The sequence below is a fragment of the Staurois parvus genome, unplaced genomic scaffold, assembly GCF_062004578.1.
Source record: "Staurois parvus isolate SC_StPar_1 unplaced genomic scaffold, SC_StPar_1.0 ptg000025l, whole genome shotgun sequence".
NCBI classification, from domain to species: Eukaryota; Metazoa; Chordata; class Amphibia; order Anura; family Ranidae; genus Staurois; species Staurois parvus.
This window is the reverse complement of record NW_028317821.1, coordinates 63,792-89,382: the sequence shown is the minus strand read 5'-3', so window position 1 is coordinate 89,382 and position 25,591 is coordinate 63,792. Positions and strand designations below refer to the sequence as shown.

At 40.9% G+C, this 25,591-nt stretch overlaps 1 protein-coding gene across 1 annotated transcript in view; it reads left to right on the top strand.

Moving 5' to 3' along the window:
• The window catches only part of LOC149471170 (netrin receptor UNC5A-like), a 507,267-nt gene that overhangs the window by 454,600 nt on the left and 27,076 nt on the right, over positions 1 to 25,591 (top strand). The gene's annotated exons all lie outside the window — the stretch shown is intronic.

Sequence of the window (25,591 nt, the reverse complement as noted above, 5' to 3'; positions counted from 1 at the left end):
AACAAACATTTTAGTTAGAAGAATGCTGTAAGACAGGAGTGCTCAACCTGTGGCCTGTGGAGCCCTCTGATGTGGCCTGAAACCTCAAACCAGGAAAGCGAAAGCCCTTGATTGTGATTTAGGCTTGCCGACCCATCATCCCAGAGAATCAGAGTGCATCGAGCCGGGAGCTGAAAGAGCAGGAGCTGCATAAGTTGATGCTTCCTCTGTAGCGCCGGATCCTGTCCCAGACAGAGTGATACCAAGTGCATTTCACCTGTGACCTTTCTAGAAGCCTGGAGACAGAGAGTGATGCCAGCAGGAGCTGGAAGAGGGAAAGAATGTCAGTGTATTAAGCAACACATACTCTGTGCTTTTGCAATGGGCATATTGCCAACTATAAAAGGGTTAACAACTATTGGGCTGCTTTCACAGTGATCCCCAGGTGCAGTGAAGTGCACCTACTGTATGACTTTCCTGTAGGTTAGCTGTACTGAGCCATAGACTTCTAATATATTGTGAGCAGGGGCAGACTGACAACTCATGGGGCCCCTGGGCAATAGGGGATCATGGGGCCCCTGTGTCCTTGCCCAAACACAAAAAAGCCTATGAAAAAGGTACCAGGGGCATCTCATGGGGCCACCTACTGACCCCAGGCCCTCAGGCAGTGCCCGAGTTTCCAAATGGTCAGTCCGCCCCTGATTGTGAGTGTTTGGTGAGCTTTCTGAAAGTGCACTACACCTGCAAGATATAATAGAAGTCTATGGCAAAGCGCAACTAACCCACAAGAAAGCCGCAGGTACACTGTGCAGCATCCATGGTGCAGGTAAACTGCAACGCATTAGTGTGAAAGCAGCCTTATAGGCGGCTCAGGACAGTAATGGCTCATTTACATTTGCAGTTTGGGGGGGTAAAGGTAGGGGTCACAATGCTGATCAAGCCCCATTCTTCAGCAGGCCCGAGTGGCCTCCCTGTCACATTCTGTTTTACACTTGGACAGGAAGGGCAGTATGGGCGGCGTATGCAGGACCTGATCCTCTCCATTTTCCTCCTGCTGAAAGCAGGCTTCTCCTCCTCTCACTCCCACCAGCATTCAGCAACTGCAGGAGGAAAATGTTCATTATGATATTCAAAATAAAAAATTTTAAATTCTAAACCATTTTATTTCATTGTGGCCCGCAACCAGTTACCAAATAACTTAAGTGGCCCTAAATGTTCAAAAGGTTTCTGCTGCAAGATGATTGAGACTCTGCATGCTATACAAACAGGAATGAGATGGAGATGTGTGACAAAAAATCTGGCAGTGACATTCACAGGAGACCCTCTTGAAACCCTCTAAGACAGTGTACAATTCAGCCAATCAACATAGATAAAATATTAGTTTTGGGTTGCCTCACCCATTTCATGCAAAAATTAAATCTTTATTCATATAATGATACTATATAGTAAAAAAACAGCCATTGAACATAAATGCTTCCCTATTAAACGCACAAGACAAGTGCTTGTGTCTGTGAGTTGGGTAAGAGTATGTGTCGTGTTTCTCCTGGAAGATGTCTGCTCGGGGTGACTTAATATCTCTAGGTGACTTGAGGCTGTAGCATGATATAGATGTTCCTAGCGAATGACATGGGTCCCTGGTTGATTGCTGCTATTGAACCACATGTAGGTTGACTGAGCCAACTATAAAACACAAAATTGTTGTATTTGAAGGATGGAGAAAATGTACCAAGCACTCGGTACATTCATAATGTCATGTTCTTGCTGTTGGATAATGATGTCTAGACAGCAGGTGCGACATAAAGGTTGATGAGGGCTGACATGGGCCGCCAGCTACTTGTGATGTTGTACATCAGAGATGGCAAGGTGGTATTTGGTGCCCCCAGCTAATGCTAAATTAATATAATAACTGTCAACAAGCCATGTATTTTAGGGTAGGTACTCTCAGCTCCAGCGCTGTTATTTCACGATTATTGTTCTGGCTTTTTTTTTCTAAAATAATGGATTGATCACAACCCTAGGCCAGTTAAGAAGTTCATTGGAGTGATGTTTCTAAAATAAAGAGAAATATCTGGCACATAATCTAAACCTGTATGAAGGAAATCTGGAAAGCTGGAATGCTAGCAGTACAGAGAGATGCATCACAAGTAAGAGGATTGTAACAATATTAATCAGGATAAATGCTTGCTAAGAATATTAATCCAGGTAAGAGGTTAAAATGGATCTAACGTCAGGGAGACTTTCGATGTTAAGTGCTTGACAAGTAATGTGTAACACCTACAGGGGTTTACTGCATCTTACAGAGGTTACAGACACCCTCAAACAACCTACTTTTCTCTCTGGAAGGACAGAGCCAACTTTGTCCAGGCATCATCCAAGGTTATCATCTACTTTCTGGACCAAGAGGCCAGATCAGAGATGGCAGTCATGTAAATTCAGGTGCTTTTGCAGTTCTTGGTTCACAAATCTGTGACTGCTTACTAGGTTACATTGCTACAGTCTGGTCGCTTGGAGGGTGTCTTACTGTGAAAATGCTTCCTCGTGCATGCAGCAGACTGATGACATCATCTCAGTCCATCAGTTAGATGTCTAGAGTTCAAGAACTGCTTTTTAGAAATAAAAGATACAGCTTTTTTTTTAAATAATATACTGTTGCTGTATATGTGTTTTGACAGAAATATATTTATGCATTTTTGAAAAGCTATTGACTTTTATGACTATTGCAATAATGTTGCATTAAAAGTGCTGTCCTTCATAGTTACTAGTAACTGGATTATGACAAATAGAGGGTTTGTAGCAACACAATACACTGTAAAGGATTGTGTTTCTACAAACTGCCATCCAAAAGAGAAGGGTTGCAACCAGGACATACCAGGATATGCCATCCAAAATAGAAGGGTTGTAACCAGGATATGCCATCCAAAATAGAAGGGTTGTAACCAGGATATGCCATCCAAAATAGAAGGGTTGTAACCAAGATATACCAGGATATGCCATCCAAAATAGAAGGATGGTAACCAAGATATACCAGGATATGCCATCCAAAATAGAAGGGTTGTAACCAAAATATACCAGGATATGCCATCCAAAATAGAAGGGTTGTAACCAAGATATACCAGGATATGCCACCCAAAATAGAAGGGTGGTAACCAAGATAAACCAGGATATGCCATCCAAAATAGAAGGGTTGTAACCAAGATATACCAGGATATGCCACCCAAATTAGAAGGGTTGTAGCCAAGATATACCAGGATATGCCATCCAAAATAGAAGGGTTGTAACCAAGATATACCAGGATATGCCACCCAAAATAGAAGGGTTGTAACCAAGATATACCAGGATATGCCACCCAAAATAGAAGGGTTGTAACCAAGATATACCAGGATATGCCACCCAAAATAGAAGGGTTGTAACCAAGATATACCAGGATATGCCATCCAAAATAGAAGGGTTGTAACCAAGATATACCAGGATATGCCACCCAAAATAGAAGGGTTGTAACCAAGATATACCAGGATATGCCATCCAAAATAGAAGGGTTGCAACCAGGATATACCAGGATATGCCATCCAAAATAGAAGGGTTGTAACCAGGATATGCCATCCAAAATAGTAGGGTTGCAACCAGGATATACCAGGATATGCCATCCAAAATAGAAGGGTTGCAACCAAGATATACCAGGATATGCCATCCAAAATAGAAGGGTTGCAACCAAGATATACCAGGATATGCCATCCAAAATAGAAGTGTTGCAACCAGGATATACCATAAAGATAAGACATTGGTAGGAACGAGTTTGGTGATTTTATAATCTAAAGTGAAAGGTTATTAATAATGCCATTTCCGATATATGTTCACACCAGACAGGATGTGAAGCTTGACAAAACTTAAAGCGGAGTTCCACCTGAAAAAAAACACTGTAGCTGCTGACATTTAAAATACAGACTTGTATTACTTGCCTGTCCCTCGGTCCAGTGGTGTCCTCACCACCACTGGTTTCACTGGCCTTCTTCTCTTCCAGGTGCCAGCATCTTCAGTGTGGGTACCCGACTGTGACAGCTTGTGGCTTCACAGCCGGGCGCCCGCTGCACTTTGTGAATGGCCCCGTCATCTTCTGGGACCTGTCACGTGTCCCAGAAGACTACGGGGAGGAAGGGGGGAGGACAACTTCCGCTTCTGATCGCCTAGGCGATCACAGCGGAAGTGGGAGCAGGTACCTGTCAAATTCTGGTACCTGCTCCCCATTACTTAATGGGGAGCAGGGGACAAAGGCTTAAAGTGGAACTTCCCCTTTTGGGTTGAGCTCTGTTTTAAAGTGGAACTTTGCCCGCTCTCAATTCTGCTCAGATTGCTTAGGAGATCCAAGTGGATGTTCCCTTCCACCATTGTCTGGGGCAGGTCACAAGTACCAAAAGACTGCGCAAACAATCATAAAGTGGAGCACAGCTTGTGCATGTGCAATTGGAAGTCAGCTTAGAAGCCACAAGGAATCACAGCCGAATGCGCACAGTTAAAGTGCTACTAAACCCAGGACCCTGCATTCACTATATCTGGTCTCCCACAGTAAACAGAGAATGGAATTGCAATTATTTTAGTAAATATAAACTGCTAAATACCTTTTCTCATTAGCAGTTAGAGCAGCTTTGTGACTTCAATCAGTGTCCAGCAGAGCACTGGTTAAAGCTTGAAGGAGGAGTTTTCTTTCTGCTATAGGAGAATGCAGAACCCCTGACCTCTGTCTGGACAGTGCTGATTGGCCCTGTGCTGATTACATGCACTCTCCCAAGAAAAAAAATATCTCTAGCAATACACACCAAACTGAGTATGTGCAGAGTGTCTTCACACGATATGTCTTATTAGGAGATAAGAGGGGGGCACTGGAGGAAAGGGGAGGATCATAGAAGTCAGGATTAAACAGCGTTTTAACACAATGCAGAGGATTAACCCCTTAGGTTCCACAGTGAGTAAAACAAGCATGCTTTACTGCATATACACACTGATTTTACTGTTGTGGGTTTTGTAACACTTTAATATGCTGGCTCCAGGGACTGTTTTTGTAGCTGCTGACTTTTAATTTTTGCACGAGTGACTTGCTTTAAACAGAACTTAAACAGAACAGACAGAACTTAAAATAAAAATAATACCTTTGTGTTCATAGTCTAGTCATTTGTAAGCGAGGCCTGTAACAACCACTGTCATGCATTTTTTACTTGGTACACTACTGCTACAAACACATTTTCTATGAGTCATGGTCCCTATAAATATTGCAAGTCAGTAGTGTTGTTTGTGCCAAAGCCTAACTCCAGCCCAAACTTTTTTTTTTGGATAGAGTGAAGGAGATTTCTATTGTTGCTAATGATTCTGTGAGTTATCATCTCTACAGTGCATAGTGGTTTATTACTACTAGCTTTATTTGATCAATGTATTAGTGAACTGATAAAAGTGGTCCAGGGGACTATTCACTACTTGCAATGCAGAAGCAGGCTTTTCTATTAAAGATGTCCATGTGCATAGTGAATGCAGACTCCTTAAAAGTACTCTGGTCACTTAATGAGATCTTAATGAGATCTAATGTGTATCCAACTTTTAAGCTTCATGTACACGAGCAACTCCTAAACTCGAGTTTAGTAGCTTTTGGCCTTTTTTTGCCAAAGCTCCTAAACTCAACTCCATAAAAGTCTGTGTCCATGTACACATAGGCTTTTAGCAGAGTTTAGGAGCTGCCACATTTAGGTGAGGCTAAACCTCCCTCTGCTGAACACGGAAGAATCGCATTCAGGATAGGAACGTTTTAACTGCCGACCGTGGGAAAACACGAAATGCGGCAAAACCACGTCAAAATCGCGGTACCGCAGTTGCCGAATTTTGCTGTAATTTGTGGCAGGGTAGGCTCGTGTACATGGAGCCTTAACATTGCAGGGGTTTAGGGGGCAATAATCCCTACTTTATGTAATGTCATAGCCTTCTAAGGAATATTTGTCCAGTGCCCAGTTTCTGACATTTCTGCCCTAAAAAAGAACTGTAGGCATTCTGCTTTTGGGGATGGGGGCCTCCATACCACTCTGAATTGGGAAAGTAAATTAGTAACTGGTTTACTTTTCTAGGACACTAATAGGGGAGAGTACTTGGTTCAGTCTGAATATCGGTTTGGACTAAATGTTGCGGTGTTTGTCCAAATGCCAGACTTTTAGCTATCACTATTATGACAGCTTCCTTCTTCTTCTGCAATGGTTGTTAAGAAAGCAGTAGGTCCTGGCACCCACCGTGTCCTTAGCAACCAGTGCACACCTAATCCCATTCATTTACTAGAGATGATCCCCCAACATTCTAAACAAAGGGGCAGAGATACTGGCTGACATCATCAATGACATTGACATCACTGGGTATGCCCTGCCCCTTTGTTTACCTTTAGCAGCAGGGACTGGAGCTGTAATTCGAGGCGAGTGCAGTGACAAGATAAGACGTGTCCATCTTTGCATGGATTTTTTTGGGCGAATTAGTGGGCGTCATTCATTGTGATTGAGGAGGATTTGCATTGCTAGACAATGCATTTAGTGATTCATTTACATTGTGGTACTTTTTTGTTTTTTCAAAAAATATTTTTTATAAAAACTGGTCGAAATGTGTTGTGTATTTACTAATTACATTTTATTGTAAATTAATAGGGGTACTGTGCATTGCTAACTCATTGACATAATGGGTGGATCCAATATCTGGGGGTCCCCAGATTCCATTAATACTCCTTCCCTTGTCCTCATCAATGTGGTACCCTCTCATGCTGAGGCCATGTGGCCTGTTATCGTTCGGAGGGGCCACACTCAATTTACCCCTTTTCTAGCCTGCCTACCTGGCTGCATGCTTGGATAGTACCTAGTACATACGTTGAGAAAATCAAACAAGTGATTGTTCATGGTTTTTTGCATGCTACTCTCATATCGAATACGAGAGTGCTACTAAGTGTACAGAAATTCTTGTACGATCCAGTACAACTTCAAATGTGTGTGTAGCAACGTACCAGCGTGTAATCAGAAGTGATGTCAATGGTATAATAAAAAAATTTATATTTACAGGGTATACAGTATGTCTTTATAAGAAGATCTGCAGATTATAACCAAGATTGTGTAGCAATAAGATTATCATTCAATTATTGCAATTAAACATATTTCTGTCCTGAAAATAATGTTTTTTCATGAACATTTTCATTGTATACAAAGATTATTTTTATTGTCCATTTTCTAGGTTGTTTTTACGTTTCCAATTATGCACGTCTTGGTCACTCGATTTTCTTATGGACGAATGCTTTACTAATTAAACAAAATTGTTTGTTCTGTTTCTTATGAGAAAAATGTTCGTGCTTGTCCCATCCGATAATTTTCAAGAACTGTCGTGATCGGCTCTCGGTTGGTTGTTTTTTGCATAGAGTTTTCACCCTAAAATTCATAACAGAATACAATTGGGGGGCAGCGAGTGTTTTCCTTTGTGTATCCCCCTTGACAACCACACGAGACCTTCATCTTATATAAGGATCTGGTATGTATTTCTAAGGGAAATTCAACACTTTTTTTTTTCTTTTTAGTGTGGTGTACCCCATTACCATCTATACCAGGCTCTCCTTATCTAGGATAGGGGTCTGATATACATAAATGGAATAGCCAGGTGTTAATTTTAAAAACAAAATAAAGCAGTCAGAAGCTGTAAATTACCCACAATGTATACCGTTTTTTTTCTTTGTAAATGTCAGTTTTCCTGTAGTATGTTGTATATATCATACAGATGTACCACTTCAGAGGCAGGTTAAGGACACAATCCCCCCCCCCTTTCCCCGGCATGTTATTTAAAGGAATTTTGCATTATTAATGTTGCCCTTTAAGCAATTTTAAAATCCCTCCTTCCCGACAAATGTAATTTTTTTTAATTGTTTGCTTTGGTACATTTTCCTTAGGACGGTATTCATCCCCATCTGCCATTTGTTTAACAATCCCTTGCCAATTTGCCTACAAAATCACCATTACTGTTTTTTAATATTTAGCTCCCATTGTCTTCAATGATGATCAGATTTGGCACCCCAGACTTCAGTAATGTTTGCTGAGCCCTCCTCAAACCAAATCTTTGTACATTTGGCTCAGTGCTAGTCATTAGGAGGATTGTTTATCTGCAATCTCTGTTTGAAGTGAAATAACCTAATGTACCGTAAGATTGGACTTGTGTGGACTGGTCTGCTTATCTCTATTTCCCAAATCAACTAAATAGAGACCTTCAAAATGTACAGTAAAACTGTGTACCTTAACTGATGTATTTCCAAGAGCATCTGCCGAGAACAAGCCCTGGAACTGATATTCTCTTACTGTTAGCCACTGGAAAACAGCATGTGGCTAAACAAGTAAGAGCTATTTGGAGTAAAAAAAAGAAATGAGAGGTTTTACCTAAAGCAACTGATCCAGAGGGAAATCAAATAAAAAATGAGTTAAAATATAAAATATGCCCCTTACCACTCATGATCTATTTTATCTGAAAATCCCTAAATATGCTGTGCCTTACAGCACTGCTAGTAAAACTGCATAGTATCTATATGTATACTGCCTTCTGATAATTCCCTGTACAAGAGAAATCAGAGGTAATCAAGTTGTATTGCATTATTCAGTGCTGTAATCTTGATCTATTTTCAGGGAACTAGTAGAGGAAACGATTAGGCATCTTACAGAAGGGCAGTAGCATAGAGAGAACCTCAGCGTTGTGATGTTGCTTGTTCACAATCCGGAAGCAGACAGGTGACATGGGAAGCTGCAGAGCTGCAATAGCTATAAATAGCTATATAATGGGGTATATGTAACCATTAAATTGCTAAATAGATTTGCAAATATTTTGGAAGGTAAAACAGTTCACTAACATGTATTTCAATGGTATATTTATCATTTGAATGGTTCTTTGCATTCAAGCCACCATCTAGTTGGCTGCTATAGATAATCCAACTGTCTCCTTTGTGCTCTTTTAGTGGAAGCAGAACTATAGTCAATGTACCAATATGTTTTGCAGCATTAAAGCTTGGATTTAGCAAAAGTGTTTGATACAATTCCCCACAGGGCTAATGTGTAAGGTAAAGTCTACAGGCTTGGAAAAATCTGTATATAAATGGATAGAAAACTGGCTAAAAGATCATATTCAGAGAGTAGTGGTTAATGATTCATACTCTGAATGGTCTATGGTTGTCAGTGGTGTACCCCAAGGTTCAGTGTTGGGACCCTTACTTTTTAATATATTTATAAATGATATAGGGTCTGGGATTGAAAATCCCATTTCAGTGTTTGCAGATGACACCAAGCTGTGCAGTGGAATAACGTCCTTACAGGATGCCTTCAATTTACAAGCCGACCTCAATGCACTGTTTAATTGGGCAACTATGTGGCAAATGAGGTTTAATGTTGATAAATGTAAGGTTATGCACTTGGGGGTTAATATGCATGTATCATACATACTAGGGGGGGGGATCAACTGGGGGAATCAATGGTGGAGAAGGATCTGGGAGTTCTGGTAGATCACAAGCTTAATATTGACATGCAATGCCAAGCTGCAGTATGTAAACCGAGAAAAATCCTCTCTTGTATTAAAAGAGGTATATACTCCAGAGAGAGATATCATATTACCCCTGTACAAATCATTAGTAACACCTCATCTGGAATATGCAGTTCAGTTTTGGGCACCAATTCACAAAAAATACATCAGGAAACTGAAGAAGTGCAGAGAAGAGCAACCAAACTGATAAGAGACATGGGGGAGCTCAGAGGAAAGATTAGAGGAACTGAATTTATTTTCTCCTAAGAAGAGGAGATTAAGGGGGGATATGAGCAACATGTATAAATACATCAGTGGTTCATATAGTGAACTCGATGTAGAGCTATTCACCCTGAGGTCATCACAGAGGGCAAGGGGGCACTCTTTACATCTAGAGGAAAAGAGATTTAATCTCCAAATACGGAAAAGCTTCTTCACAGTAAGAGCTGTGAAAATGTGGAATAGACTCCCTAGAGAGCTGGGTCTAGCCAGCTCAGTAGATTGTTTAAAAAAAAAAGACCTGGATTCTTTCCTAGATACACATGGTACTCTATAACAGGATACTAATATATATAGGTAACGTTGATCCAGGGAATATCCGATTGCCTCTTGTGGGATCAGGAAGGATTTTTTTTTCCCTCAATGCAGCAAATTGGATCATGCTTTATGGGTTTTTTCTGCCTTCCTCTGGATCAACTGTGGGTATAGGATAGTGTATATGGAGGTTTTCTATTTATGTGTGGTGTGTTTTTTATGGTTTGTTTTTGGTTGAACGAGATGGACTACTGTATTTTTTCAACCAGATTAGCTATGTAACTGTGTATGACAGTGAACTTTGTTTCTTCTTACAAACTCACAAAGATACCTGTTGATCCTGCCAGCAATGTCTACCTCCTTTGATGAGATGACAATACTATCCTAAAACTTCTGAATTATGGTCAGTGTCAATATCCCATTCACATTTGCTGTGACAGCAAAGACTACAGTGAGATGTGCTAATCCAGCAGTCCATGTTGTCACCAGTCAGTGTCCCTGATCACCGCCACCAGTTATATGATGACGCTGTACTGCACTGGTGACAGTATGTAAAAAAAATGGTGCTCAAAAATTTTCTCATTTATTTTCTAAAAAATGATGACAAAAAATTACGATGTCAAAAAACTTGCTTTGCCGCTTACTAAATACCACAGACTGTTTACTTTCCAAAAAGGAGTATTTTGGGGTTATCTATACTGTCCTGACATTTTTGGGCCTCAAGAAATGAGATGGGCCGTCAGCACATCAGGGCTGATCAATTTTCAGATATGATAGATAGTTTGTGGACTCTATAACTTTCATACAGACTAAATAATAAACACTGATTTTAGTTATTTTTACCAAAAAAAAGGAAGCAGAATACATTTTGGTCTAAATTTATGAAGAACAATTATTTATTTACAAAATTGTAAAACAGAAACAAAGAAAAACGTGTTTTTTCAAAATTTTCAGGTTTTTTTTTTGTTAATTTAGCAAAAAATATAAAACCCAGAAGTGATTAAATGCCACCAAAAGAAAGCTCTGGTTGTGTGAACAAACTGATAAAAACTTAGTTTGGGTACAGCGTTGCATGACTGCGCAATTGTCATTTAAACTGGGAGAGCGCTGAAAGCTGAAAATTGGCCTGTGCAGGAAAGGGGTAAGAGCTGATTCACACATGTGTGTTGTGGATTGAAGCTCAGGTTTCACAACGAATTGATACAGTAGTTGTTTACAGGTTCACATCAGGTTTATGTCAGGTTCAGGACAGGGTTAGCTCAGGATCTTATCTTGTTCACACATATGCGGTTTATAAATGGTACCCATAGAAATCAATAGCCTGTAAACCACACCTGTACCGGACTGCACTGTTCAGAAATCGGATATGACTCTTTCTAAAACCGCATTGAATCTGCACCGGACATATGTGAACAGGCACCATAGGAAGCAATGTTTTTTACAAGTCATGCGGATTGGATGCAGTTCAAGCCGCATCCAACCCGCATATACAGTATGTGAACCGTCACTAAAAGTGCCCAGGATTGAAGTGGTTAAGGTACCCGTGAATAGCAAGGCTGTATTTTAATAAAAATATTCTTGGTGAAAACATGAAAACACCAAGTTAATAAAGTACAGATGCATACAAACTTGGGATCTTGGTTGGCCACAGTTAAATCAAAGCCTGGAAGTTTTTACCTGATTCCTAGTTATCCAGATATAATCGGTTGAAAATGTAATGCTAAGCCAGCCTTGCAATTTGCTGCCTCTGAGAAACAAGAAGCTCTTGAATATGGCTATCGCCAGTAAAATTATTTTTACTTAGATTCCCAGTTTGTAATATATGCATGAACTGTTGTTTCCTTGGTTTCTTTCATCAGAAAAGTGTGAAAGTATCTTTTCTAACATTCTGCATGTATTAATTTTCTATGTCACCCTAAAAAATAGACATTATTTATATATTAGCATGCGCTCTAACTCTAGTTTCTAAAAACAATTCTACAATGAAAATGAAACACTTTTGTTTAAATGATAAAAGCAGTAGGGCTTGAAATTGTGGCTTCATTTGACCAGATGATCCTTGGACTCTCAGTCTTATTATCCGAGCTGTATATAGTATTTTTCCACTTTTATATCCAGAGTACTCCATTTGGCCTTAACCTCTGAGAATACAGTGCAACCGGAACCCAGTCACTACTGTGAATCACATACCCTCTTTTATCTGATAATAGCCTTACCATTTCTTTGTTTTCTGCATAATATATCTGTCAAAGGAATAATCATAATAATTTGTATGAAAAGATGGGCCACAAGCAGTGATCATGTCATTCATCTACTGGCCTTTAGGTCAATGGTGTATTGTCCAGTAACTCTGTAGAGTGCTTTATTAAATTATGCCATTTAAAAATAGCAGAATGTGTGGTTGATTACCTGACTTGAGGGCTGTTGCTACTTTATAGTAGAATATTCAATTATATTCAGGCCTTGGTGAATATAATATGATATAAGATCATAGACATTAAGGGCCAAATTGTTCCCCAAATTATATTATATCAAGTCACATATTTGCTTCTTTTTTTTGCGGGTGATTTAAGTAACAAGATTTCTCTGCTAAAGCTTCTAGCCTCCCCCCCCCCATGAGTGCAGCCAGTACAAATCTTAGTGATGTTTGTTTTGGCGGTATTGCTACTGCACTTATTCACTTGGTTCTATCTAAGAATAAGTGATTACAACCTTTTGTCTATGCATGAATTTAGCCAATCCTGATGTGGCTAATACCAATAATGTTAATACCAAATGATAACAACTGTGCAAAAAATAAAGATCTAATTTATTTACATAGAAAAGAAGCTTGCTATTAATAGTATAACAAAATATAATGTAGCCAGTATAACTTTAAAAGTAGTAATATTACAATACAATACAAAGAGATGACTACAGGAAAGAAACATAGAATAATACCTTACGAAGACATCCTGATGACTGGTCTTCCAAAGAGGCAAGGGGACAAAGAGGCGGTGTGAGTCTCATTTTGGTGGTATATACTCTTTGCAAAAGACCACCCCTAGACTCACCCACCCAAGTAACCTTTCCACATATCTTAACCTCCAATGGGTGGGCTCAGAATGCTGGTCAGTTTAATTAAAGAAAACAGGAATTCCCAGTTGCCTTTTTATTATTACATTACATTACATTGAGTTTATATAGCGCCAAAGGGTTTGCTCAGCGCTGTACAATAGAGGGGGGGACAATACATGAAACATTACAGCAACTACAAACAGCACACGAGGGGTTATAGGGCCCTACTCTTTCGAGCTTACAATCTAGGAGGGAGGGGGTAGTGGTACAGGAGGAAGTGGCTGTGGGGGATGGAGTGGTAGGAGGAATGAAGGAGAGCAGCAGTTAGGTGAGGGTGGGGTAGGCTTCCCTGAAGAGGTGGGTTTTCAGGGAGCGCCTGAAGGTGAGGAGGGAAGGTGACAGTCTGATGGATTGGGGTAGTGAGTTCCAGAGGATGGGGGAGGACCTGGAGAAGTCTTGCAGACGTGCGTGTGAGGAGGAGACCAGGGAGCAAGATAGAAGGAGGTCCTGTGAAGAGCGAAGGGTACGGGTAGGGTGGTACTTGGGAATCAGGTTGGTGAGGTAGTTAGGGGCAGTGTTGTGAATGGCTTTGTAGGTCAGAGTGAGTAGTTTGAATTTGATGCGTTGGGCGATAGGGAGCCAGTGGAGGGAGAGGCAGAGGGGGGTGGCAGAGGTGGAGCGGGTGGTGAGGTGGATGAGTCTAGCCGCTGAGTTGAGGATGGTCTGAAGCGGGGAGAGCCTGCACTGGGGTAGGCCGGTGAGGAGGGAGTTGCAGTAGTCAAGGCGTGAGATAATCAGGGAGTGCACAAGTAGTTTAGTGGTGTCTGGGGTAAGGAAGGAGCGTATTTTGGCGATATTGCGGAGGTGGAGTCTGCATGTGTTTGTAAGTGATTTGACATGAGGTTAGAAGGAGAGGTTAGAGTCCTTTAAGACTCCAAGGACTTTGGCTTGCAGGGCGGGATTGATGGTGGTGATGTTAGTAGTGATGGATAGGATGGGGGGGGGGGGAAGACGAGAAGCTCGGTTTTGGAGAGGTTGAGTTTGAGGAAATGGAGCGACATCCAGTCAGAGATGTCGTTTAGGAGGTGAGTGATGCGGGCGGAGAAAGTGGAGGTGAGGTGAGGGGTGGAGAGGTAAATTTGAGTGTCATCAGCATAGAGATGGTAGTTGAAGCCGTGGGAGTGTATGAGTTTGCCAAGGGAGGAGGTGTAGATGGAGAAGAGAAGGGGTCCAAGGACAGAGCCCTGGGGGACCCCAACAGAGAGGGGGAGTGAGGGGGAGGTGGCACCATTGTAGGTGACACTGAAGGAGCGTCGGGATAGGTACGAGGAGAACCAGGAGAGAGCGGTGTCTCTGATGCCAAGGGAGAGTAGTTTATTAAGGAGGAGGGGGTGGTCAACTGTGTCGAAGGCCGCGGAGAGGTCCAGGAGGAGGAGGACAGAGTAGTCGCCTTTGGCTTTGGCGGTTATTAGGTCGTTGGTGATTTTGAGGAGGGCGGTTTCGGTGGAGTGTAGGGGACGGAAGCCGGACTCTAGTGGATCAAGGAGGTTGTTGTCAGTTAGGTGGGCGCTTAGGCGGTTGTAGACTAAGCGCTCCAGGAGTTTGGAAGTGAGTGGCAGCAGGGAGATGGGTCTGAGGTTGTTTGGGTCAGAGGGGTCCAGGGAGGGCTTTTTGAGTATGGGGGTGATGTGCGCATGCTTTAGGGGGGAGGGGAATACGCCGGTAGAGAGGGAGAGATTGAAGATGTGGGTGAGGGAGCAGATGAGGGAAGAGGGGGGTGACTGGAGGAGTCGAGAGGGGATAGGGTCCAGGGGGCAGGTAGTGAGGCGGGCTTCTGAGAAGACCCTGGTGACTTCCTCAGTGGTAGTAGGGCTGAAGGAGTGCAGAGCTGGTGGGGTTACGGTAAGCGGGGTCTTGGGTGTGGAGGGGGGCAGTGCGGTTGCGAGGTCAGAGGAGGGAAGAGATGAGGGGGAGATAGGGGGGGGGAGGCTAGGTGGGGAGGTAGATTGCTTCCCCCTCAACTCAATTGATTCTTTAGAAGTGGCATCCCCCACAGTTCAAAAGTTCACAATAGCCTTCATGAAGGTGAAAATTATTATAGGCCCAAGAAGGTGAAAATTATTATAGGCCCAAGAAGGTGAAAATTATTATAGGCCCAAGAAGGTGAAAATTATTATAGGCCCAAAATAGCCATTACATGTTATATCACTGCTGGATTCATAGGACCTTCGTAATTACCTTTCTAAGGTGGAACAAAGTTTCAAAACATCACTCCTGCTGTGGCAGCATGTAGAGTAGGGCCCCAGCATGTGGGTAAATTCATGCCCATCTCTAAGGAAAAAGCTTGTTTTTAGTGGATAGAGTAGGGAAGGGTTAAAACTGCTGTCAGGTCCTAAATGTTGTTTATGCCCCAAAATCATTGTTTCCTACTGTTCTGTCTGACACCTATCACCTGGACAAGAAGTAAGGGGAAATCCCCCTCATGGGGACAGTCTGAAATACAATCCTGAAAATAAAACATTCAGCAATGGAAGATGCACCAAGGCAAATTATAAAAGAGTCCAAATTAATTTGTTATACTAAAACAAAAAGCTTAACACGTTTCGAGGGCAATGTGTAACTCCACCTTCTTTAAGGTTTCAGTTAAAATAAGAAGCTTGAATGGACTCTAAATAGGGCTTTTCTGTGTGAATATATATAGGGAGGCTAATTTCTGGGCTAGAAGAGTTACTAGCCAGCATAGCAGAATTTGCAGCATCTTTACATTTCTGCATACATAAATTACTGACAGAAACTAAAACAGTTCCCAAGCTCTCCTATCCCCCCCCCTCTTTATTTTATTTTATTTTATTTCATATTGCACACCTTTTCTCCCTCCTCTATAGGTTACTTTCATACTGATGATCTCTGAATGTCTATATATTAATTACGTAGATTTTATGTGTCACTTTACTGTGTGACACATAGGTGTGACTACATTAATGGTGGAATTGATATTCATGTCATTCAGGATATTTGCAGATGGTCTTATATCCTTGGTTTCATATTGTTTCAACATTGTAATCTTACTACTGCCACTAACGCATTGTTTTTCCCCACCCTTAACCACTTCCCATCCGGCCGTTGTATATAAAGCGCGCAGCACCACGATCCGGTGCCCGCTGTGTCCTCCGGACACAGTGAAACACCGATCGTCGGACAGGACCTCTGTACGAGGTCCCGATCATGTGATCACTGATTGGCCAATCAGTGATCACATGCAAAGTAGTAAGCAAGATGTCACTTGTGACATCATTGCTTACTACGTGTGAAATCTGTGAATGATCACAGAGGTCACATGGTACAAAGCTATTCACAACAGCCTTGTACCATGTGACAAGCTGTGACCAATCACAGCTCACTCAGTACTTCTCAATTACTGCAAGAATGCAGACTGAGAGAAAGAGAAATGATTCCTTTTACATCCTATATGGGTGTAAAAGCAATCAGTGTAAAAAAAAAAAAATCTTCATCACTCCCCACAAGTAGTACAGTGTCACCATGGTGACACTGTACTGCTAGGGTGACAGTATGTAAAAAAAAATAAATAAAAAATAATTAAAAAAAATAAAATAAAAATGTAAAAAACAATGTTTAAAAATTATAATTTTTGGATTTTTTTTTTTACTAAAAAGATAACGGAATAAATTTTGGCCAAGATTTATGATTAAATATTATTTATTTGCAAAATGTTATAAAAAAACACTTTTTTTTCAAAATTTTTGGACTTTTTCATTTACATAGCAAAAAAATAAAAATCCCAGCGGTGAATAAATACCACCAAAATACAGCTTTATCTGTCTCAAAAAAATGGTAAAAAATTCATTTGGGTACAGTGTTGCATGACCGCTCAATTGTCATTTAAAGTGTGATAGCACTGAAAGCTGAAAATTGGCCTGGACAGGAAGGGGGTAAAAGTGTCCGATCTGGAAGTGGTTAAGGGTGATTACAATAACATAGTACACACTCTCTGTCTGTATTGGTATGGGTTTATGCCCTTTATATTACTATCTGCAACAGCATTTTATGTGTACCGCCTGTATTGTACTAGTGATACAAAGTTCTTTTTTTTTGTCACACCAAACATTTGTAATTTTGTTTGCTTAATCTTTGAAAACTCAATAAAACAGATTAAACACAAACTAAAACAGTATTGTTTTTTGTTTTTTTTTTAGAAAAGCTTCACTTCTTATTGTTAAAAAGTCATACTAGTCTAGAAGTCTAGCTCCATTCCGGAGATTTTGCCTGGCGGAGTTATCATCAGTCTACTGTAGGCACCCATCTTTCCCAGTGATCAGACTGCAGCATTGTAACTTTAGCATGTTAAAGCTCCATGAACACTAGCAGTTTTTTTAAGCTCAAGAAACGCTGGATAAAAAAATTCTAGTAATAGAGTTTTTAGTAGTGTTTTAGTAGTATTCAGGAGCGTCTAGGAGCATTTGGGAGCGTTTAGGAGCGTTAGCATTCTATTAGCGTTTTTACAGTACATGTAGAGGGGAAAAAAAGCCAAGAAAAGCTTTTAGTGTTTTAGTAGCATTTAGAAGTGTTTAGGAGCGGTTAGAGTTTTTTTGTGCTTGAAAAACGCTCAAAAAAACTCTACAAAAATATTTTTTTCTCTGTTCCTAGATGCTGAAGCCCAAAAAATGCTAATAGCCTAAAGCAGTGTGCATGGACACAAAGGATAACACTAGCCTTAGGAGCAGAAAAAATATGCTGATAATGGTTTCTAGGAGCTTAAAAAATGCTAGTGAGCATTGAGCCTTAAAGGTATGAGGCTGCAACAGGGGCTGATCTATGTCAGACACTTCTGAGCACATCCAAGAACTCTACAGGCACTAAGATTTACATGACTGTATCATCCCTGAACTTACATTTTAAGCCAGCTGGAGATGGATTGAAACTCAGCTCGTTCAGTAGGGACCAGCCAAGATTTGATTCATTAATGGGCAGGCTGGTTGTACTAAAGTCGATCCAACAATCAACTTCAGTACAACCAGCCTGTTGGATTATAATTATTTTGCATGTGATTACTGACAGCATCTATAGCCACCAGCAGTGATCATTGTGTTCTGCCTGCCAGCAGAACACAATAGAGTTGCTTGAGGTATTCCGCCATCAACACTGACTGTGTTGATGGGGGAACTGAATGATTTTCTTTCCTGCAACCCATCAAATTGCTTCAGACTAGGGAATAGATGTTACCCCTGCATAATGTCTGAACCAAGGTGGGTCTGCCCTTCAAGAGAGGCAAATGAATTCATTGTCAGGGGGAGTACTGTGATAAATACCTGTCTAACGCTTACATATTTCTTGTGTAGCACCCCCCCTAGATAGGCGCTTGGTTTAGATAGATAGATTTAGTATGTGTTTTGGCAGGTAAATTTAGTTGCCACACTGTTGTTAGTGTGGTTGTGATTGTTGTTAGGTAAAAACATACAGTAGTTTGCACACTGTAATCAGTGCTGCTCTCATCTGCTAGTCTGCTCAGTATGTTCAACTGCTGCCAGCCTGATAGCTCCCTGTGCATCCAGAAAGCTTGAGAAGGTTCTGGATGAAAAGTGTGGAGCTATGCAAATGGCAGCATGAATATTGCTACAGCCCTGGCCTATCCCAGAGAGGCAGGCTCTGATGGCATGCTGGGACACTGTATAAATTTGGTGAGCACACTGACCTCTGTGTCTTTTCCTGGAGATGTGTTCCAGCTCATTTCTGTGCAGAAATGATTGCAGCAGTGTCTAACATATTTTCTTTCATGCGAAACCTCAAAGTATGGTGCACCAGGTCCATTTGAGTACTGGGAGAACGCTTTGCATGCATTTTTGATGATGAAAAAAGGTTCTGGAAGTGGAAGAGTTAAAAAGAAATTCCAAACGCAAACACTTATAAACGCGATTAGCCACGTTTACAAGCGTTTGGCATTTGAAACGCTGATAAAATCTACTCCTGAATGCAAGTTTGGTGCATTCAAAAAAACGACTGTAAATTCAACTGCCTGTATACAACTATGTGTACATGGACACATAGGAAAACATTAGGGAGAGTTCAGGGGTTGCTGAAAAAAATGCAGAAACGCTGCTGAACGTGTTTTTATCAGCTGCAGTGTACATGGAGCCAAAGAAAGAGATACTCAGTTAAACGACTACTGCTGCCTTAGCTGAAGTCCACTGTTTGTTGCAAGCTCGGACTTTGTTATATCTTATCCTGAAGAATATCTATGTCCTCAAGTGTACATAGTTCTTGGATTTTTTTAGAGTATCCCACCTAATTCCCTCAACCCTGTCCAAGTTCTCCAAAAATAAAAACAACAAAAACAACTCCCCTAGGCTGGTCATCGAAGAAATGTGTGAATGAACCTATGTGCCTGATTGCGGGGCAAAGCTTTTGGGGAAGACCTGGACAGTATCCTTGCGGATCCTGCGGGAGTAGCACTACACTTGACATACATTCACATAACATAAAAAAATATGTATCTCTAAAACAGATGTAAGTAAAAATTTCTGTAAAAATAATAAGAGAAACATTGGGGTTGATTTACTAAAAGAAAAGATTTAGCTTAATGTATGAGGCTAAAGCAGGGCATACATGGAGAGATTTATTTTGGTCAGTCAATGAGATTAAAAAATAAACTGACAGATCTCTGCATCCACACAAGCGATGTGGATGCAGGGATCTCTCCTGTTGTGCTATTGTAGTCTGACAGTCTACTCAGAGTACACAGATCAGCACTATAGCCATTGGTGGCATGCACTGACCGAATGCTGGTTTTCTAGCACCTGTTGAACAGAAAGCAATACTCACAGAGCAAAATTTGTCCGGCACCGATTTTCGGTCCATGTATACCAGCCTTAAACTACGTGGAAATTCACCCAATGTTTTATATTGCTGCTTGTGTTCCTGCTGGAAAAATGTCCCCTCACTTGTTGTCCTGTTTGACAGCCATAAATTAGACAGTAAATGGGCATGTATAATCAAACAGACAACAATAAAAAGTAAGTACTACAATAAAAGTAAGTACTCTGGGTGGCTGTCAAAAACTATATGACCAGAATATATCAACATATATTAACAATCAATAACGTCTTTAGTCAAATATCCCCCACAGTAATATCAAAACCCCAACATAAAAACATAAAAGTAATTAAAAATTAGAAAGCCGTAAGCCCACGATATTATCCTTAAGCAGCATGTATCCCTATATCAAATGGGAAGGACATATTATAGGAGCAAATTCTGTGAATACATTAAAACAAAGTGTATTCCCTCTGCCTGAAGCTATATGTAGAATGCAAATGATAAACAATAAACATTCATAAAATTCATCCTCAGGGTTATATATGGTGGAACATTTATCCATATGCGTTAAGATGTTAATTCAATTGAGCCTTAATATCCACACGATAGCCATGGATATATCCAAGCAAAACTACACAGGATTATGGTTTAAATCAGAACTCGTTGTAACAGGGTTTGCTCCAGTATTGTCTCCTTCTGCGTTCGCATTTGATACATTCTGCTCAAGGATAATATCTTGGATTTAAAGTGGTTGTAAACTTTAAACATGAAATATGGAGAAGGCATATCATTCTATAGTGTGTAGTTGTCTCAATTAAGAGCACAAAGTGTCATTTCTGTCTGCTGCTTCATTCCTCTATCAGCATGAATCATTTCTGATAAGTTTTCCTGACACCAAGAAAAAAATGGTGACAGGTAGAGACCTCCAGCAGATTGACAGCCATAGCTCTGTTCCTGTGAGCTTTGTGGAGGGGAGTATGTCCCTTCTCTCCAATCAGCTCTCCTCACTGAGCTCTGCAGAGTGTAATTTAAGATCCCCACCCCCTTTATCTGGATCTCTAAGACAAGCTTTAAAAAGTCAGAACTTTGGATGTAGAGAAGAGAAGACTGCATATAGACAGGTACAACTTATGAAGGAGGATTTGTTTCATTTCTGTGTGTCACATTAGGCCAGTCACTTCACTTGGTATATGTAAGGGTCAGGGGCGGACTGACAACTCATGGGGCCCCCGGGCAATAGGGGATCATGGGGCCCCTGTATCCTTGCCAAAACTAAAAAAAGCATATGAAAAAAGTACCAGGGGCATCTCATGGGGCCCCCTACTGACCCCGGGCCCTCAGGCAGTGCCCGAGTTTCCAAATGGTCAATCTGCCCCTGGTAAGGGTTTAAGCCGACCATAGATGAATCAAATCTCAGTTTAGAAGGGACTGGCTGAAATTTGATCCATCTATGGGCAGTCTGGTTGTAAAGAAATTGATCCAACGATCGACTTCAGTAGTCTTCTTGATCTGTATGGTCTTAGGGTTCATGGTTATGGCTTTCTGTTTTTATTTGCTTTTACAGTATGTGTTTATGTCAAGGGGGTTGGTATAACCCTTTGGGATTTTTGACTAATAAAGGAGTTATTGATTTTTGGTATATTTTGATATATTTTGTTATATTTATTACAGAGAGTTTTTTTTACATAAACCCAGAGCTCTTACCTTTATTGTAATGCTTATTATTATTTCCAGAGTCAGGGTGTCTGTTGTGTGGTTTTTATTCTCCATCATATACAGGTGCTTCTCGCCTCCCATTGGAAACAATAAAAGTACACAGAGGTTCAAAACTTTTCACATTCCATTCAAAGCTAAAAAAAAATTTAAAAAAGCATTTTGGCTGTAACAGGGCTTCAAGATCTGTCATCTGTTCTATGCACAGGTCTTTGGGAGTTTAAAAGTTAAAGTTGAAAAGATCTGAAATCCAAAATCCATCTGTGTGCCTTCCAACTAATCAAACAACATAGTACTTGTAAAACAATTGTTGCTGTCTATATGCTGTACTCAGCAAATTTGGGTAAATATTAGATGAGTAAGCCTAAGTAAAACCACATTTCATTATATATGTATTATAAAGCCTCCTGGTTATATTGAGCTTACTCCTGAGTTGTAGTTGGCTGACTTTAGTCTATGTACTGTAGCTCCAGCTATGAAAACCCATTTAAATCAATAGGTTTTCCCTGTTCGGCATTGCTACCACATTGTGGGATTTTCTCATTACTTACTGTAAGGTGGAAACCCACTAATCAATTTCTTGTCTTTATTTATGAACAGGGGGACTTTTTTTCTTGCCTGTTTGAAAGTGGAAAACCTGTGTGCTCTGTGTCTCTTCGGAGCTTCCATGCCAGGTTAATAATGTGGGACATTTGAATCACGCCAAGTTAATGATGTCTGCCTTACAGGCTCATATTATGGTAATAAACAGTGGGTGCCTTGAGGCTGCTTGTTGTTGATAGAGATGTTCTTAGTGAATAGGATGGCTCCCCAGCTGATTGTGTTTATTGAACAGTCTGATTGAGCCGAATATGAATGACAAGATTGCTGGATTTGAGAGATGCAGAAAATGTACATTCATAATGGCACGCTCTTGCTTTTGGATAATGATGTCTAGACAGCAGGTCTAACGTAGAGTATGATGATGGCTGACACGGGCTGCTGGCTATTTATAACAACTTATATTTCTGAAGTTACAAGCTGTCATTTAGTGCCCATAGGTTACATTAAACGACTGTAACTGTCAAGAATTCAGGGCTGGGTGGCAGCAATGTTTTCACTCTTAATCACTTGTATTCTGTGCCCCTTCTATTGTGTGTTACTGTTAGGTATGCTTTTTGCATTAGCCTTTGTATAGTACCCTCGGTAGTTTCTTATGGGATATATCATATTCCTACCCAGAATATACTTTTGGATTAGAATTCCAAGCAGACACACACACTGGCGCTTTCGCGCTGCCAGGATCTGCCTGCACAGTGGGTGCTATTTACTAATTAGAGCTGTTTAAAATTGCTGTTTGAGAAGCTCTACACAAAATGACTTCACAGCTGTAGTCAGTACAGTTATGTCAGCCTCGGACTGGATTTTCCAAACAAGGCATCAGATGAGTTGATAATATGTTATGAATAATCATGGGAAGGTATACACACAAGAATGTTTTCATTCGGTTATAAAAAAGAAAGTATAAGGACTGAAAAAATAAGTATTTCATTTCTGTTTTTATCCCCAAAACTGAGAGAAGCTTTATTTAGTCATTCCCTCTTAGATTGTAAGCTCCAAGGAGCAGGGCCCTCCTAACCCTCTTGTATTGAACTGTATTGTTGATGTATTGTCTCCCGTTATATTGTAAAGTGCTGAGCAAACTGTTGGCACTATATAAATCCTGTATAATAATAATAATAATAATAATAATTTAGTCTTCATTCTGTTTTGAGCTGGACTTTTAATACAAAATCTTCACTGATAACTAAATAAAATTAGGAGATCAATTGACTACAAAAACTACAAAAAAAAAAAACATAAACCGGCAAAGCTGTAACATGTGTTTTTAAAGCAGGACAGAAAAAAAGAAAGCAATACTAATTTTTAGGCACCAGTATAAAGCAAATCAGTGCTGGGGCCCCTTTTGCAGCAATTACTGCCTCAAAGCGGCGTGGCATGGAAGCTGTCAGCCTGTGGCACTGCTGAGGTGTTCTGGAAGACCAGGATGCTTCAATAGCGGCCTTCAGCTCTTCTGCATTGTTCGGTCTCATGTCTCTCATCTTTCTCTTGGCAATGCCTCATAGATTCTCTATGGGATTCAGGTCAGGCGAGTTTGCTGGCCAATCAAGCACAGTAAACCCACAGTCATTGAACCAGGTTTTGGCGCTTTTGGCAGTGTGGGCAGGTGCCAAGTCCTGCTGGAAAATGAAGTCAGCATCCCCATAAAGCTAGTCTGCAGAAGGAAGCATGAAGTGCTCCACAATCTCCTGGTAGACGGCTGCGTTGACCCTGGATTTAATGAAGCACAGTGGACCAACACCAGCAGATGACATGGCTCCCCAAATCAACACAGACTGTAGACATTTTACACTGGACTTCAAGCATCTTGCAGTGTGTGCCTCTCCATTCTTCCTCCATACTCTGGGTCCTTGGTTTCCAAATGAGATGCAAAAGTTGCTCTCATCAGAAAGGAGGACTTTGGAACACTGAGCAACAGACTAGGTCTGTTTTTCTTTAGCCCAGGTAAGACGCTTCTGACGTTGTTTGTTGTTCAGGAGGGGCTTGACAAAAGGAATACGACATTTGAAGCCCATGTCCAGGATCCATCTGTGTGTGTGGTGGCTCTTGATACACTGACTCCAGCCTCAGTCCACTCCTTGTGAAAATCCCCAACACTTTTGAATGACCTTTTCCTGACAATCCTCTCCAGGCTGTGGTCATCCCTGCTGCTTGTGCACCTTTTTCTTCCACACTTTTCCCTTCCACATAACTTTCTATTAATGTGCTTTGATACAGCACTTTGGGATCATCCAACTTCTTTTGCAATTACCTTTTGAGGCTTTCCCTCCTTATGGAGGGTGTCAATGATGGTTTTCTGCACAACTGTCAGGTCAGCAGTCTTTCCCATGATTGTGATTCCTACTGAACCAGACTGAGAGACCATTTAAAGGCTCAGAAACCCTTTGCAGGTGTTATGGCTTAATTAGCTGATTAGAGTGGGACACTTTGAGCCGAGAATATTGCACCTTTTCACAATATTCTAATTTTCTGAGATTGCGGATTTGGGGTTTTCATGAGCTGTAAGCCATAATCATCACAATTATGAAAAATCACAGCTTGAACTATCTTGCTTGCATGTAATGAGTCTATCTCATATATTAGTTTCACCTTTTATGTTGCATTACTGAAATAAATGAACTTTTGCACGATATTCTAATTTTTTGAGTTTCACCTGTATGTGATGAAACTGAAACCTTTGACCATATGGTGCAGTTCCTTGGTTGGTATGCTAACCCTTTGTGTTCAACACATTCTGAGCTACAGACACACAAAACAACTATCAGGAATGTAAGTAAAAATTCCTTTTCATACTTGTTTCTGGATCAGTGTCTTGAAGTAAGAGGATCAGCATGACAACCAGCCAATCAGCATTTTAATAAGGAGAGGTCAACAATGCCAGCATCCAGGTTTCTGTTGTTACAAGTGTAATGCACTTTAGGAATGACAAATTTGAAAAAAAAAATGATATTTATGTCAATGACTGCATTAGAATGTTAACCCCCCTGGCGGTATTCCCAAGTGTAGCTCGGGGTAAAGTTTCAGTACCACAAGTGGTAACCCCGAGCTACACTCAGGCTTACCATGCCACGCTGCTCCGGGATCCCTCGATCACTTACCTTGTCCTGCGCTTCCGTGATGTCCCTCCTGCAGTGTCCCCGGCAATGTAATCCGGCCGATGCCGGCATCTGTCATCTGGGCTTCGTCCCCTGCGAGCGTCAGGACGTACGGGGGACGGAACTGGCGGGAAATTTGAAAATGACAAAAAGTGACATTCACTAAAATCACTAAAATCACATAGTATAACATTACTGTATCAAACCATTTCACATACATTTTGTCCCTAGTGCTT